The 17,928-nt window shown below is 37.8% G+C and overlaps 1 protein-coding gene across 1 annotated transcript in view; it reads left to right on the top strand.

Moving 5' to 3' along the window:
• The first annotated feature begins 5,613 nt into the window (after positions 1–5,613).
• Positions 5,614–17,928, top strand: part of LOC134791325 (uncharacterized) — a 38,583-nt gene continuing 26,268 nt past the window's right edge. The window contains exon 1 of the mRNA XM_063762340.1: positions 5,614–5,941. The gene's annotated coding sequence lies outside the window, so the exon portion shown is untranslated. The remainder of the gene's footprint in view (positions 5,942–17,928) is intronic.

Below are 17,928 nucleotides of genomic sequence, written 5' to 3'. Positions count from 1 at the left end.
GTGTATCGGTAACGCAAAAATTACTTTAACAGCACCCAAAGTATTGAAACATCCTAATATATGCGAAAAAAATTTAAATTTGAGAGAACATACAAATCAACCTTCTTAATTGTTTTTCTACGAAAGGTTGAATTTACAGTATTATTAAAGAAAATTATAAGTACCTACTTTACTTTTAAAATGTTCTATTATCATTTTACTATATTATATTTCTTTTTAATAAATACATTATTAATGTGAAAATTACAGTTTTTTATTGTCATATAAGTTTGTCTCCATACTTTTGGCCTGGGGTGTATGTGTGTCAATATGTTCCTTCTAAACTACATTAACAGCTGAACCGACTATAGTGTCGTATCAAGTTATCCATACAACAAGATATGGGCCCTTAAATTGGCCATTTTATTATATTTTTATTATTTTACAGTTGGCAAATTTTCATTTAAGAATACTTCCCATTATTAAGGTTTCATTTGAATTGTAGCAGCATTGCCGTGCCGCAAAAAGACTGGAAGTATCGAACTCGATATCAATTTGAAACTATTTATATGTCTGTATCTTTAGGTATTTAAATAAAAGTAAACAAACAATTTGTACATTTTCGGGTAGTTATAACATTTATTGGTTAACCAACCAAATACAAAACCGCCTGAATCAGACACTGAACGACCTGACATTAACCTACATTATTTGATCATTTGTAATGTTTTCATCTAGCCTCAACTGGCATAAGGAGCCATTTGAGGGTAGATTTTGTTTACTTTTATTTAAATACCTAGAGATACAGAGTATAGCTCGAAACCATAGAGAAAAAAATACATAGAGCGCTCACTCCATACATCAGTTTTACTACCAAAACGACTATTATTTTTGTAGTCGATATGTGTCGCTGCTTCTCCAATATTTATTCACTATTTATCAAAAGCCTCCTCCACACTTGGCAGCCGTAACCCATAACAGCATTTGTCAGCCGAAATGCCAGCGCCGATGCGAATCTACGGACCGCTATGCAACACGGTTCGAATGGTCTTGATAATTGAACAACGATGATTCTTCACATTCCGAGATGTGTTGTCTATGCAAATCAATATTTTTATGGCCCTTTTGTATAGGTCAAAACATTGTCGGTTGATGTCTTACTTAGAGTACATGTGCTAGTTTGATGTCGATGGCACTGTGTTTGTAAATTGCTTGCAGCGATTTGAATAATTATTTTTCACCACAACAGCTGGTAAAGGCTCTCTTTATTTTTCAAAAACTGATGAGAAAATTGCATTTTATACACAAGAGTGGCAAAATAATTTGATGAAAATTTTGAGTTAGTATTTAGATAAACCTACAAAATTGTTGACGGTGTTGGGAGGCTCGACTTTTGAGTTGCGCTTAAAAAATAAGAAATACTCAAAGACTCGACTCGAAAAAAGTGTCAGAAGTTTTTTAGCGCACAGTCTCGTAGAAACGAGAACTTAGACTCAAAATTCTTCAAATTTAGACTTAAAAGACTCGAGTTCCTACCAATACTAATGTTTACTGTTTGCCAGCAGGATGTGAATGGGGTATTATATTGAACACACAACAATACTAGAGGGAAAACCAAATTATTTGACCGTTAGGAAGTGTACGAGTGCGGGCACTTCATTTTCTATGACAGGTGATGCTTTCTATAGGAAATGAAGTGTGGATTGCCTCGGCCCGGACCCGGGCCGTTCTAACGTGAGTCATTTTTTTATGTGGCGTTATTCATAAACGCGCTACACGCCTCAATTAGTTATTAATCGTTAGATTTATCTGTCATTTTGTGACTTATGCGTTTGTAAGAAAGGCATACAACATCCTCATATGTTATGCCTTTCTTACAATCGCATAAGTCAAAACACATTTTAGAAAAAAAAACCGGGCAAGTGCGAGTCGGACTCGCGCACGAAGGGTTCCGTACCATAATGCAAAAAAAAAAAACAAAAAAAAAGCAAAAAAAAAAACGGTCACCCATCCAAATACTGACCACTCCCGACGTTGCTTAACTTTGGTCAAAAATCACGTTTGTTGTATGGGAGCCCCATTTAAATCTTTATTTTATTCTGTTTTTAGTATTTGTTGTTATAGCGGCAACAGAAATACATCATCTGTGAAAATTTCAACTGTCTAGCTATCACGGTTCGTGAGATACAGCCTGGTGACAGACGGACGGACGGACGGACGGACGGACGGACGGACGGACGGACGGACGGACGGACGGACGGACGGACGGACGGACAGCGAAGTCTTAGTAATAGGGTCCCGTTTTACCCTTTGGGTACGGAACCCTAAAAATGACACTTCTGTGGACAATCCAATAAAAGTTCCATAGATATCCCGTTTTTAGGGTTCCGTACCCAAAAGGTAAAACGGGACCCTATTACTAAGACTTCGCTGTCTGTCCGTCTGTCTGTCACCAGGCTGTATCTCACGAACCGTGATAGCTAGACAATTGAAATTTTCACAGATGATGTATTTCTGTTGCCGCTATAACAACAAATACTAAAAACAGAATAAGATAAATATTTAAATGGGGCTCCAATACAACAAACGTGATTTTTGACCAAAGTTAAGCAACGTCGGGCGTGGTCAGTACTTGGATGGGTGACCGTTTTTTTTTTTCCTTTTTTTTTTTTCATTATTCTTATTTGAGTCTCAAGTGCAGAAAAAATGTATCCCGCCTATAAAGGTGCCGCGTAAAAAATAACTTTAAATCCCCATAAATTTAGATGTCTACAGGACTATAAAATATGTATGACCCATAAATTATCCAGTTGAAGCTTGCAAAATTTTATGAACAAGGGGGTTAAAATTGATTGCGTTCCTTAGATTGTACTAAATCTACATATTTAATTACACAAACGGGTCTACCGCGATATAAAAAAATTTCGGGTAGTTGTGTTTTATTAATATATCTGTTGACATTTGTTGGGACGTCAGTCTTTCCGTGACCACAGCTGGTGCAACTCAGCTGAAACGTCGGAATTAAAGGTAAAAACAATGAAATTATATCGCGGTAGACCCGTTTGTGTAATTAAATATGTGTACAAAACGCGAGAGTTTAAAGTGTACTAAATCTATAATGTAGGTCAAAAAGTGGTGGCCCGTTTCCCCTCTTTTAGCGTGGCTCGCATGTTAAAAGTTTTAGCTACAAGTCACAAGTTTGATATTTAACTCTCTTTCTAACAACCATATATACTGACAAAAAAGAGTAAAAATTAAAAAGTGGCAATACTGTAGTGGCGTCCCTATTAAATCAATTTATATAAGATAAGATAAGAAAACGGTACGACACTACAAAATTGCCACTTTTTTAATTTCTACTCAGACTGTAAGGTAAATACATTCGTAATAAATATCATAGCTATCGGTTGAATATTCATATCCAAATGTTTCGTATAATTTCAGGTAGCAAAAGCCATTACGGTTAAAAAAAATATTTTACTTGGTCAAGCAGATCTTGTCAGTAGAAAAAGGCGGCAAATTTGAAAAATGTAGGCGCGAAAGGATATCGTCCCATAGAAAATTTGAATTTCGCGCCTTTTTCTACTGACAAGATTTGCTTATTCCCTGTCAAGCCAATTCCGTCAGTAGAAAAGAGCGGGCGCGAAGAGTTATCATCCCATGGAAAAGTAGAATTTCGCGCCTTTTTCCTACTGACAAACTTGTTTGACCGTATATTTCCTTAAAAATGGATCGGTATGCAAATTAGAAAAACCAAAATAAAAAACTTCTCTGTGCCGTGATAAAGCGATCCGTGGGCGGGGAAAATGTGAAAAAAAATCAAATTGGTTCAGATTGTGAGTGTTTTGACGTAAAGTAATTTAAAAAGGGAATAAATTAAAGGCCTGCTGTTTTTTTTTTAAATATGCCCCTAATTTTATTACCGAGCACACCACAAAAATGTGGGCCAGACACAAGTAAGGACACCTGAAGAATGACATTTCTTCGTTCCATTTCATTTTTCATATTAATTTATTTCATTCCAATCACTGCGTTACGGGAAGCATTTGGCCGTATTTGACTTTCCGCCGGTGCGGCAGCTATCTGCGCTTGTCTTACCCCCGGTGCGGCGGTGGTTTTTCTATGTTCCCGTGTGAGTAAGAGAAAGATGACTATACTCCCGATATTCTTACTTCAAGTATATTCTATTTCAAAAGAAAAAATGTACGGGAAGTATTTTTGCGTAACGCACTGAAATGTATCTTTTTTTCTCTGGCGCGGCACGGCTACTATTTGTCCGTACTCCATCACCCCGTACCGCACCGAAAGGTGGGTACGCAGCGCTCAGATTGGTCATAGTGCTGCGCATTGTTCACATTTCCACGTCGATACGACATTTTATTAATGCGACAATTCAAGACTATGACATCTATATTGAAAATTACCTACTCTAAAAGTCCGACCCCTCTGTTTATAATTTACTTTTATTTCAAATCGATTACATTCCAGGTCTGTAGGGACCTTTAAAGTCAAGACATGGTACGGGAAAATGTAGGTCGTGCCGCAAATCTGGCTTTCTCAATACGGGAAGTATATAACTCGTATAGCACTGGCAGTAAGTTTGGGTTTTGCGCTGCCGCACCGAATGTGTTAAAAGAATGTCTCTAAGTAGAGTCTATGCGGAAAGAGAAGTCATGAAAAAATGTATGGGATCCAATACATTTTACGACTCTTCTCTTTCCGCACAGACTCCACTAGGTAAGGTACTTAGATACTTACAGATAATTATTTACACCAGTGGTAGTGCCTACCCCGAAAAACCAAAATCGAATTTTCTTTATCTGTTTATCTATCGCTAGAATATGCAATGGCGATAGAGATGCAAATAACGGAAAATCGATTTTCGTTTTTCGCGTTTAGGCCCTTTGAACTTTTGAAGCACAAAAACTAAATTATACTTAGGTCATACTGAAAGTGCCTGTAATCTCAAATACTGTATGTAACATGTTCTTCTTTATAAGTTTTATAACTCTTTCAGACAATGTGTACTCTTTACGATACGAGTAGGATCACCCTGAAAAGTACACGGCCCATTTTTTCTCATGCACTTTTTGTATGAAATGTGACCCTCAGTGATTTTGTATGACGTTTATGGGGTATCTATTTAGATTCATGTTGTCTATCCAATTGTCTGTACGTAGGATTGTTGTTCTTAACTCATTTAGTTTCCTAAGATTGTCTGAATCTGCTAAAGTGCGACTTTTTGTAACATGTTATTACTGAGCGACTTTAGTTTGGAGAATCGCTGTTGAAAAACTTCTTTCTCGACTATTGTCCATAAAATTAATATTAAAAGAACTAAAATACTTTGAATTGGGTTCAATCTACGACACCTCAGTACGACCACCAGTTTTGACATTGACATATTCGCAAACGTCTACGTAACTTACTTTCTACACATCTCGCTCGTACAGGCATATTAATGCAAGAGAGATGTACAGAAAGTAAATTACGTAGACGTGAGCGTTATGTCAACGTCAATTGATTTACATAAGTTTAAATAATCGCTTGAAATAGGTATCTCTTTAATTCAATAGTACAAGGACCATGAAACAATCCGACTAGGTAGCTAATTTAGTCTATCCAATTGTCTGTAAGTTTTTGCATCGCAACCGAGCATAAAACAAAAAAAAACAGTAAACAAAGGACCAAACAGCACTGCATTCGTCAATCAACCAAGCAAGCATCAACTACCATTACTCCCGCCACATTTTAAGACACACATTTACCGCCAAAGCCGCACAGACCTCACTACCATTCATTACTCTGCACCTCCACTAACCGGTGCATCGCGACACTAGCGTTCCAAATTTGAAATTTTGAATTTCCGAGTCGGCCATTTTGGAGCTGTCAGTTTTGCGCGCGAAGTGTTTTTTTAATCGTGCTGTTTTTGTGGATGCCAGTTAGATTTGTCTGCGCTGAGGTAAGTTTTTTTTGCATAATTTTGTTTGTTAAAAATTGCTGCAAGGCCTTGTTTAATAGTAATTGACCTACTTAGTAATTGAAGCGTGTCGTTTTTATTTAATTAAGTTATTTCTGAAAACTGTTTTTATAATCGCGGAATTGTAAAATAGTCAATTATTTTTGGCAATTAAAATCTGCGGTCGGTAACTGCGGCGTTGAAATCTGATTATTTAAACAAACGTATCCATCAATTTCGTTGCAATTAATTCGCATCCGCTTGTTTTATTGGTAATAATTTGGATAAACATGTTTAATAGGATAGCCAAGGCTAGTAGTATGCACAATAATTCTAAGCTTCAATTATTTTCATATTTTAACATTTTTAACACCGGTAGATGTACGATAAATTAAATGAGAAATACCTATTTTAAGTATAGCTATAACTATGGGGATTTAGACCAAGAAAATTCTGCAGCGATTTTGCTAGCCCACGCAGTGCAAGTGTTTTTTATTACGTCATAATTTCATAGAAGTTTGACGTTTAGAATAACACTTGCACTGCGTGGGCTATCAAAATCGCTGCAGACTTTTCTTGGTCTAACTCTAACTGGCTTTGAACCTTATGTGTCAAAACATACGACTCTAAACCACAGAATAAATAATAGTATGCATATACACTTCCTACAAAACCGAAGTTTGACAGCGATTCGGGGACGAATCATGTTATCCCTTTGTAATGTATGGCACTATCCCTTTCGGCTATTTAGGGTTGTCAAAATTCAAGTCATTATCTTATCTGTGGTCGTGCACGCAAAAGGAAGATAAGTGGTGCCAACCCTAATAATTGCTCGGAGCAATGCTGAGCCGAACGGAGCCGAGTTTGCCCGAAGTGAGGAGTGTCTCCCCACTGTCTATATACAGATTATTCAGCAACAAAGTGTGTAAGTTTCAGTAAATTACAAGAGCGCTTATTAATGTGACTTAAGACGCAAGTTTACATTGAAACTGCAGTCTGTGTAATATATTTGTCTCTAAAATGGACAAAGGCAGTCAACATGTTTAACGAGGGATTAAACGTTAACATTAACCTACATTTTTTTCAGCACTATAGGTTAAATACCAACTGCAAATGACTAATAAGTCTGCTATTTGAACAATCATAAATATTTGAAAGGTTAATGACAGTCATTCGTTTGTGTACCTTACCGCCTTTGTGTTAAGACTGGTATTTGAGTAGCGGTGGGGGAATGTAAAATATTGTAGTTATAGCACGCTAATAAATTTTGAGGAAGAACAGTAATTGCTAGTTATGCGTTTTGCAATATAATTCTGCCTAGGATTAACACCTGGGAGCGTCATTTAAACTTTTGAACGGTTAAAATCTGATCATAATTAGACATTATTGTCAACCTGTCAACTTGCACTCGTAGGTATACCACTGCGAACGAGATGCACTGAGTGCCCAATATCAAATCAAGATCTGATTTTAAAAAGTCCAAATGCCGCTTCAGGTCCATGTAGTAAGTAACATTTGTTTAACAAGTGTATCATTTTTAACCCATCAGTTGCGGGAAATATTTCAGCGTCCCCGCATCTTTGGCCGTCCGCGGGGCCTGCTTAGAGTCAGACCAAGAAAAGTCTGCAGCGGATTTGATAGCCCACGCAGTGCATGTGTCATTTTAAACGTCAAACTTCTTTAATAGGTTATTAATAATTACCTTTTTTCCGTTTTTTACGGAATAATAGTATACAGGGGGGCTAAAAAATAACTGCATTCCCGTTGCCAGGGAGGTTTTAGGATTATACTGAGCAACTTTTACTATGGGACCAAACCCGAAATCGCAAAAAAAATTTGGCTGTTTCATACACTTTGGCTGGTCCATTTTCTATGGGAGGATAAATTTTTTTCGCGATTTCGGGGTTGGTCCCATAGTAAAAGTTGCTCAGTATAATCCCAAAACCTCCCTGATACCGGGAATGCAGTTATTTTTTAGCCACCCTGTATAACCTGGATTATATCTACTCCATAATTATTATTATCTATATTTCATTTATATGACTTTTTATTAATTTAAAATCTTGACCTTATTTTTCTTTGTATTTTCGTAAAACAATTCCTAATTGCAAAACCTATTAATTTATTCAAAGTAAACTAACACATCGTAAATACCCAGCAAGTGCTTGCTAATTAAAAATCATAAAAACGCAATAAAATGTTAATTTAAATTTGTAATCAAGCCGTGCAATAACGGCTGCTTTTGCCGTTGGTTTAAAGATGTTATCTTGATAAGAGGTTAGTACTCAATTTCACAAATTTAATAATTTTCACCTACAGACTACCAATTAACAGATGGTACACAATTTAACCGCCCTTTTTATGCAAAACACCTACAATGGATATTTTATTTTTATTCGGACAGCAAACGAACATGAAAGTTATTTTTAAAGACATCAAGGACTGAAGTCACGATATTTACCGCCTAATTTAACGGCCTCGTCGGCCTCCTAGCCTAGTCGATAGTGACCCTGCCTACGAGTCCTACGACGCAGGAGGCGCCGGGATAAAATCCCGGTAAAGTTTGTGTGTTTACCAAATATTTGTTCCGGAGTTATGGATATTTCCTATGTAAGTATATAAGTATTTGTATGTATTAATTGTATATATCTATATGATAGGACAATCTCAAACACAAGATTTGTTTGAGATTGTCCTATCATAAATATTTAAGTATTTGTTTATGTATTATACTCTGTACACAAAGTATTGGTAAATATAGGTACTAAAAAGCATACTCCTAACACAAAGTACAATATACAACAATGCCAAAATTTACGGGCTATAAGAAAGGTCGATTTATGAAGTCATATATTCCATACGGCAAGTTGTAAATTATATGAGGGCGTAAGTTTTAATTTCACCCTCATTGGTCCCAATTTGGGAATACTGCGCTGACTATAAATTATTTGGAGCCAGTTAACGAGCGGGGAGCGGAGAGGTTGCGGGAGCGTATTTAGAAATAGTTTTATAAATAATGTATCTAGATTACTTTTTGCAACACTATCGCAATCTGTTATGATAGCTGTACCGTTATTATCAATAAATAAATTGTAGCCGCCGTGCAGGTCAGGATCTCGATGTCTCATAATAAAAAGCTTCAATTCTTAGTGAACTGATATAATCTTCCAAAAAGTACTGGTTTACAAGGGTTTCTTGACTAAACGGTTAAGTGCAGAAGTGGTGGTAATTACATGGAGGCTGATGAGAGAGTGATTTTGCATAATTTGAACAGTTGGTTTTTCAATATAGGTGCCTCTGATTGGCCGCGATACAAAATATGTGGAGCGCTGCTATTGGAGCTTTAGAAAAAGCCTCCGAATACTAGCCGAGCCCGACGGCTGCGTTTAGCTACTGCATGGGAAATATTTTTAATAGGTACAATAATAAGTTGCAACATAAATAAATAAAAATAGTCCGTAGTCCGTAATAAGCCATGAGGAGACCCATAGCAACCATAGTCAATTCCAACCTGTAACAGCTAGAATTCACTTGGTGGCTTGTTATTGAGTTGCACTATTTGCATCTCTTTTCTGTCTCCCACATGTCAAATGAAAGTGACTAAGCGACGCAACGCATAATAAACCACGGAGTAATTTGTCGTGTAGAATAATGTATATTCCCAGTAGGTACCGTCTTTACCATAAGGGCACACGGGGCCCGTGCCCAGGGCCCCCATCCTCAGGGGGCCCCGAAGGACAGACAGTAACAGTATATTTGATTACTCATAATAAATAGAACTTAAACTAATAACGCATAGACGGATAGTCTCCATACGGCTAACCTGCCAAAAGTGAAGCCGAAACACGATCGATGTGTGCGTGGAACGCTCGTGTTTTACGCTCAGCAAACACACACATATATACAAAATATGTTGCCAGTATTCATTTACTTCTCTCAAAGTAGGGGAATTTTAACAACATCACACTTGGTTATTAATAATTTGGAAGTGTGTAGATTCGATTTTGTAGCAAAAGCTTTTTGTTTATTTTGGGATTTGTTGCATTTCTGTACTTTGTGAAATAAGGATTAAATAAATAGCTGATAAGTTTTTACTATTTTTATTTATTTAACAAATGTGCATAAAATAATAAGAATAAATTTAAATAGGACAGAGCATATTCGACTGTGTTTAGTCCGTTTCCAATGTTTCCATATTGCGTCATTCCGATTTAGTCTATTTTTTTCCTTCCATCTCGCAGACAGAAGTAGATCAGTCAGAAAACTGAAACGAACATGACACAAAATAAAAATAAGAAAAAAGTAAATACTTACCTAAATAATTAACTTAATTATAATTTTCTATAATTATACAATGAAATTTAATGGAGCGTATTTATTTTAGAATGTAGACGTCATGTCCCATTTGGAGGAAAAAATATTCACTACACTGGCAACATTTAGAAGAAATGGCGGCTGACGAAAATTTGGATTTTTGTATTTACGATTATGTAAAAATATCACATTAAACTCGATACTTACGCGTGAAATGTAATATTAAGCGGTTTGTATTTATTATATGATGTGTTGTGACACCCATTCACTGTACAAACAACCATCTTTCCTGTAGTTTTTGATTTTTAAACGGGAGGTGTACACACACCGATTTGACTTTGAGTACTGCGAGGGCCGTTCGAATACGATGATGCGAGTGTGACGTGACGTCGCACTTGAAATGGCTTCACTGGGGGTGTACGAACTAGGAATCTATGCCTTATAAATCTATGAAATAGAAGATCATAGTAGAAAAATGTTAGTTTAATTCGCTTTCTATACTTTCCAAAAGGGCCCCAAATTCTTATGTGCCCAAGGGCCCCAGCATAGTTTAAGACTGCCCTGTATATCCCTAAACAAAGATTACATGAACAACATGTGAACAACACACATTTTCTCTCAATTAAAATAATTCACGCCCCACGACACGCCATCATTGGTTCAAGAAGAGCGTCCAGCCGACATAGCACTTGCAACCCCTCTGGTAATGCAGGTACCTATAGCAGGTGTCCATGGGCTATGATAATTGTTTAACATCAGCCGATTCGTCTGCTCGTTTGCCTCTGATATCATAAAAAGTAGTACACGGACCGAAAAACGCGACATATACAGGCGTACCTATTCGATTTTACTTATCGATCTGTTTCCGATATGATACTGATCTGTCAGTGTCAAAAGTGACGTGAAGAAATATCACTTTTAACACTGGCAGGTCAGGATCATGTCGGAAAAAGATCGAATAACTAAAATTCGAAAACGCCGACACTCGATTTTCACCTGAATTCGCTATTTTCATGAATTCATAACCGACAAAATTTTGGTGACTCAAATAAATGGGTTTCTCCTTAGTTTTAAGTAATTTATGCGGAGTCTCGTCCCTGGCCACCAGCCGGGCGTGCTTCAGCATTTCCTTATAATCCTAACTAATCGAGACTCCGCACTTATCCCTAAATACCTTCTTTGTTTTGTACTAATTTGGGGTCACCCTCTGGAGAATTGTAAAATGTGGGAAGCACAAGGAAAATAACCTACTTAGTAACCAGCCGGCCTAGCCAAGGTTACAATCGCTATTGCTTCGACAACGAAACGCTTTGAGTCTCTCTATCACTCTTCCATGTTAGTGTGACAGTGACCGTTGCGTTTCGATCGCTACTGAGCGTAAGCGATTGGCATGTTGGCTACGCGGCCAGGTAGGATACCTATTCTGTTCATGTATGTACCTGTGCAGCTGTGTATATATTTTGTTACGCCCTGTCCATTTCCAATAGCTAGAACATATATGTATTTACCTTATTTAATGCGGATCTACTACTTAAAACGTTTTTCTCGAAATTCATCTTAATAGTTTCAGATTTTCTAGTTTCAGACGTATGGTCACTCGTAACTTTTTTTAAACTATACAGTCGCCATCAGATATATCGGCGCGTTTGAGCTGCTCAAAAATATCTGAACACGCACTCTAACACCTTGACAATAGAGCCACGTTCAAGTCAAAGTCAAGTCAAAGTCAAAAATACTTTATTCATGTAGGCCTAGTAACAAGCACTTATGAACGTTTTACATAATAATAATTATATTATCTTATGCTAATTATCAGAGCAATTTATTGAAGTTAATATTATTCCATCGTAATATTGGATTATTATACAGATCAAATTTAATACTAAGAATTTCACAAAAAGATCGTCAAACATAAAAAATTGTATAAAAAATACTAGTCTAGAATGTTTCTAGAATAAAATCTAAATGTCAATAAAACATAACAAAGAAGTACATACATTGAATTATCCATTTCGAGTCACAATTAATCCCACGTTGTTTTATCACTCATGTAGTCTTGTGTGGTATAAAAGTTCAGATATTTGTGAGCGCCTAGGCTGCTCCGATATATCTGATGGCGACTATACAAATCAGCTAAAAAACTAATATTTTCCTAGAGTCTATCTCATCTTAACGGTTCAATTTTGAACTTTATTGCCTACGTAATATGGGTGTTAGATGGTAACTAGAGCTACCAAATGCAATTGAGTTGCTAACCACCATAAACATAAAAGCGGCAAGTAGGTACTAAAATCAGTCAAAAGTAATAAATCTCTGTTTTCGTGGCCTCATGAAGTGCTACAAAACTTTGCGACAAAAATAAATCGTTTATCGGTAATTCTGTTTAATTTCACCTGGTTAATAGCTAATTACTGGTAAATGCGCAATAAAATGATTACAAACAGTAAATTATAAAAATAAGTGGAACCTACAATGTTATGTCATTTAGGTACTTATACGAAGTGTTTCATACACAAACGCCAAGCAACAAAATAGGCCAAAAGGGCACTATTATACGTCAATTAATGTGTTTTACAAGCAATGAAAATAAATCGACAGTTAAAAAATACAATTACAAATATTAATTCAATGAAATATTATTATTACTTAAGGATAAAAACAGTCCCTGAATGTCTAATTATACAAAACATAAGTTCTTTAATTAAAACAAAAAACGAACAGACAAATACCAAAAAATCTAAAATTCTTCAGAGGTGTAAAAGTGTTTCGAAAGTACCTAGATAAATTTTAGCGTTGTTTTACTCGTATTTCCATTAAAAACTCTTTTTCAGAAACATCCTGTATTTAATATTTAATTATAAGAATAAATTATCTGGATACTTATAACTATTCACTCTGTATGTTATTTTAATGTGTATAATTTGAAACTACTGCAATAAAGCGTGCCAGCCAACACCCCTAATTATTGGCACTTGCTTCGTATTTATAACGGTATTTACATGCAAAAGTCTGGCAAAAACTGGGAAAAATGCCAATAACTCAGTGGTTAACCAAAGCATATCAAAATGGTCATGTTTTTCACAAAAAGTAACATAACTAAAAGCATAGGTAAACTAACGAATAACATATAAATTTAGATTTTTGGTTTACAATTGTTAACTAAATACCACTACACAGGTTAAGGCAAAATTACTTACCTACTGTTTTTAATAATGTACTGTGACAAAATCTACTGACTGCACAATATTTATTCGCGATTTTATTTTTGTTTCGTCTGGAACGATATTTCATTCAATTATCTGTTTTAGGGTCCCGTTATCGAATTTGTCGGGTATTTTCGCTACGTTTCCGTGGATTTGATTTCCGGATCATTTGTAAGCATTGAGTTATATTTTAGCTGGTTTTTACAATCGATAGAAAGGAGGTCCGGAATATGGCAATGTCTGTACCGGCCCTAAGCCAAAACAACTTATATTTATTAATAATAATAAATAAATATTATAGGACAATATTACACATATCGTTTTAGTCCCACAGTACGCTCAAGGCTTGTGTTGTTGGTGCTAGACGACGATATATATAATATACACATATATACAAATGCTTATATACATAGAAAACATTAATAACTCAGGAACAAATATTTGTGATGAACACACAAATAAATGCCATTACCAGGATTCGAACCCGGGACCTGCTTCGTAGGCAGGGTCACTACCGACTAGGCTAGGAGGCCGTTAAGGTATAGTTGGTCAAACCAATTTGTCACTCAGTCAAACCAGGAATACTATACTCATCCTTTTCTTTTGGGTGCATGTACACTGTAAGACAAAGATAGTATGATTATCTCTGTCTATGATTGAAATGAGACAGTCCTTTGACAAACTATATATTAATTGTTGAACAGAAACGACTATGAGCATCTGTTTTCCCTCTCCCTTTACTTGTCCCTAACGATTGCTTTCTCTTTCCCATATCTAAAGTAAAATCGGAAACTCCACAACCTATCCCATAATTACCAGCAGATAGTACGCGGGTGAAAGTCTAGCCTAGGTCTAGAAAGCTGGCCTGCATGTGTGACCTACACTCACGGCTGATTAACTACTAATAGGTTTCAACAGACCCAGCCTTAAAGGTACAGTCGCCATCAGATATATCGGAGCGGCCAAGGTGTTCACAATATCTGAACATGCGCTCTAACGCCCTGATAATAGAGGCGTGTTCCGATATTTGTGAGCACCTTGGCCGCTCCGATATATCTGATGGCGACTGTACTTAGTTCTTATAAGTAACACATTAAGACTATCGCATTGCATAGATACCTGAAGATAAAATGTTTCCTAAAAACTATTTTTTTTCACCTAAACAAATTTTAAAATATCCTGGCGTTGTCCCGGCTTTCTGCCACGGCCATGAGCCTTTTGAGCGTGACATTTAGGCCCATTGTTAATATTGTTATGCATACCCATAGAGAAATATTGAGTTTGACACAACCTCAAATGAGTCGCTTACCTTCAAACTCGGGTAAATCCATCTGTCAGATTATACGATTTTGGTATTATGAAAAGGTAATAGGGTAGATATTTGCTGAGAGGGTCGAATGAATTTACCCGAGTTTGAAGTTAATCGACACACATACCTATATGTTGCCTTCATTGTGGTCATTTAATCATTTCATCGTGTAAAATGTAAAATCTATGCAAAAAATATTGTAAAATACCCCGTATTCCCATTCACAGATTTACAATTCATTGTGCATGCACAACTCACGCAATTTGGGCTAAATTGTGCAGCGAGCGGTCTACGGTCCATGGCGTTCAAAAGCAAAAATATTTTATTGCAACAACTACGAGTATAAATAAAGCGTTAGTGCCGCCAAAAACAACAAATAGACTCGTCGCGATGACAATCCATTGAATTTTTTGCTGAAATGAACTGTATAGATTTAAAACAGTAGCCGCAAATGTTTAAATTTATTTTTAGGGTTCCGTAGACAACAAAGAAACTAGGAAAGAAAGAAAGGTGGGTACCACATAATGAAATAAAATCGTGACAATAAAACTTTAATAAAGGCTATCAATGAAAATTATTTTGTACATGATCGGTTAAGCCATTTTTGAGTTCGCAAAAAATCTATTCTTCTTATTAAAACGACATTTTATTTCCTTTTTCAACCGACGAAAAAAAAACGGAGGAGGTTCTCAAGTCGACGCGTATATTTTTTTTTTTTTTATTTACCTTGGAATATTTTGTTACAAGTTCAGATTAGAAGAACCCTGAAAATTGTGTGTTACGTATCTGTCATGCCATTTATAGGAGATTTCTAAACTTATTGAGCTCCCGTACTCTTTTTAAAGTGTTTAATTTTATTAGTATTTTGTGCAATAAAGTTTAAATAATTAAATAAATAATATTGGAAACAAACAAAGTTTTAAGATTATCCTGTGATGTTTCAAATAATCTAAATCCATCCCTCTAAAGAGTCTAAAGCATCATCATCATGCTGGCGTCAATCCCGGCTGTGCCCCCGCGCGGGGCGCGAGGACCCGGGGTCCGCCTTCCGACTCCTTCGTGTCCACTTTGCCCGATCTTCGGCGTCCCTGGTGGTGAGTCCGTTGGCACGCATGTCCTCCTTAACGATATCAAGCCATCGCTTCTTGGGCCGGCCTCTTCTTCCCGTACCGGGAGGAGGCGGCATGGCCAGGCATTTGTTACCCACGTAACTTGCCGGTCTGCGCGAGACGTGGCCATACCAACGAAGGCGGCACTCTTGCAGTTTGTCTGCGATGTCACGGACGCCAAGACTACCCCGAATGTGGGCGTTTCGGACGCTATCCTCGCACATCCACCGTAGCATCTTCATTTCCGTGACACGCAGTTCCTGCTTGTGCCGCTCTAGTAAAGGCCAAGTCTCGCTGCCGTACAGAAGGGCAGGTCTAATGATGGTCTTATAGACCTGTCCCTTCAATTTAATCGGCAGTTTGGGGTCACAAATAACCCCAGTCATCTCCCGCCATTTGACCCAAGCAGCGGATATTCGGGCTTTGAGGTCGCTGTCGATGTCCCCGGTAGTGCTAAGTACAGATCCTAGGTACTTAACTTGATCCGTGCGCTTGACCATGTCCACGCCTATGCGGACGGGTAGAGGATCTGTACTATTGCAGGCCATGTACTCTGTCTTCGCCACATTTAGTTTAAGACCGCCGTTCTCCAGCGACCCCCTCCATCTGTTCACACGCTGGACAAGTCGGCCCTTATCAGAGTCTGTCAGCGCGATATCATCAGCATACATGAATTGCCACGGTGGCTGCTCATGGTAGTCTCGGATGCTGGCTGACAGGGCGTCTAATATCACGCTAAACAGAAACGGGCTGAGCACAGAGCCCTGATGTACTCCAACGGTGACAGAGAAGGGGTTGGTGTCACCAACAGCGGTCCTGACTATTAAATCGGAATCGCGGTACATGTCCCGGATAGTGTCAATATAGGCCTCAGGTACAGTCTTGGACCGCAGCGTCCACCAGATCATCTCACGAGGGACACAGTCAAAGGCCTTTTCCATGTCTAGAAACAGGAAATGTAGAGGCGTGTTCTTTGCTCTGTATCCCTCCATGAGGGTCCTCAGAGCAAATACAGGGTCCATCGTTCCGCACCCTGGCCGAAACCCATATTGACACTCCGAGACTGTACACTCCTGTCGGAGCCGAGCATCGATTATGAGCTCAAAGAGCTTCATGGTGTGAGACATAACCTTTATACCGCGATACTTGCTACACTCCCGCACCGAGCCCTTACCTTTGAATACTGGAGTAATGATACTCAGCCTCCACTGGTTGGGTATCTTCCCGGTGAGAAGTATGCGGTTATAAATATCCGTGAGTATGCTCACACCCTGAGAGCCCATCGACTTCCACGCCTCTATAGCGATTCCGTCGGCTCCGACAGCTTTCCGATTCTTCATGCGGCGAAGAGCCGCCTCGACTTCCTCCGGCGTTATCGGTGGCACTAGTTCTTGATTCGGAGGGAGATCTGGAGGTTGCACCTCTTTGTGCTGGTTATTCAGCAGGTTGTGGAAGTAAGAGCGCCATCTCTTCTTCACCGCGCGAAGGAGGATAAAGAGTCTAAAGCATACAGCGGCGAATTTGGAAACATTATTTGGCCGTGAATATGAAAAAAACGAATAGGAAGTTTTCTATATATTAGTGTTTATATTAAACTAATTATACAGTGGTTACTGTGCCACCACCACAAGTCATATAGCAATATTGTTTTTCAGTCGGTGGAGGGGACCTATCACACTGAAGCGCGCAGCAAAATTGGAAAGACCGCTGTCTCCTGCTAGTTTTTTTAGCAGGAACCTATAGTGTAGTAATACGCTTACTGTAGCACAAAGGGTACTGTGCTACAAGTCACATAGGAATATTGTTTCCCAGTCAATGGAGGGGACTCCCACTGAAGCGCGCAGCGAAATTGGAATCTCTTGAGCGGAAATTTTCCGACAATACGTACAATTAAAAGTATTAAAACAATAATTCGATTCCTGACGAACGATATTGAATTACGGGGCTTTTTGTTGCTTGATTTTTGTGAAAAAAACCGTGTTACAGAGAATAATTTGCGTTGCAAATATGACATGTAAAACCTTTGGATAATGATTGTCGGGTTGTCGCCCACTT

The sequence above is a fragment of the Cydia splendana genome, chromosome 6 (assembly GCF_910591565.1).
Source record: "Cydia splendana chromosome 6, ilCydSple1.2, whole genome shotgun sequence".
Taxonomy (NCBI): Eukaryota; Metazoa; Arthropoda; class Insecta; order Lepidoptera; family Tortricidae; genus Cydia; species Cydia splendana.
This window is presented reverse-complemented; position numbering and strand designations above follow the sequence as displayed.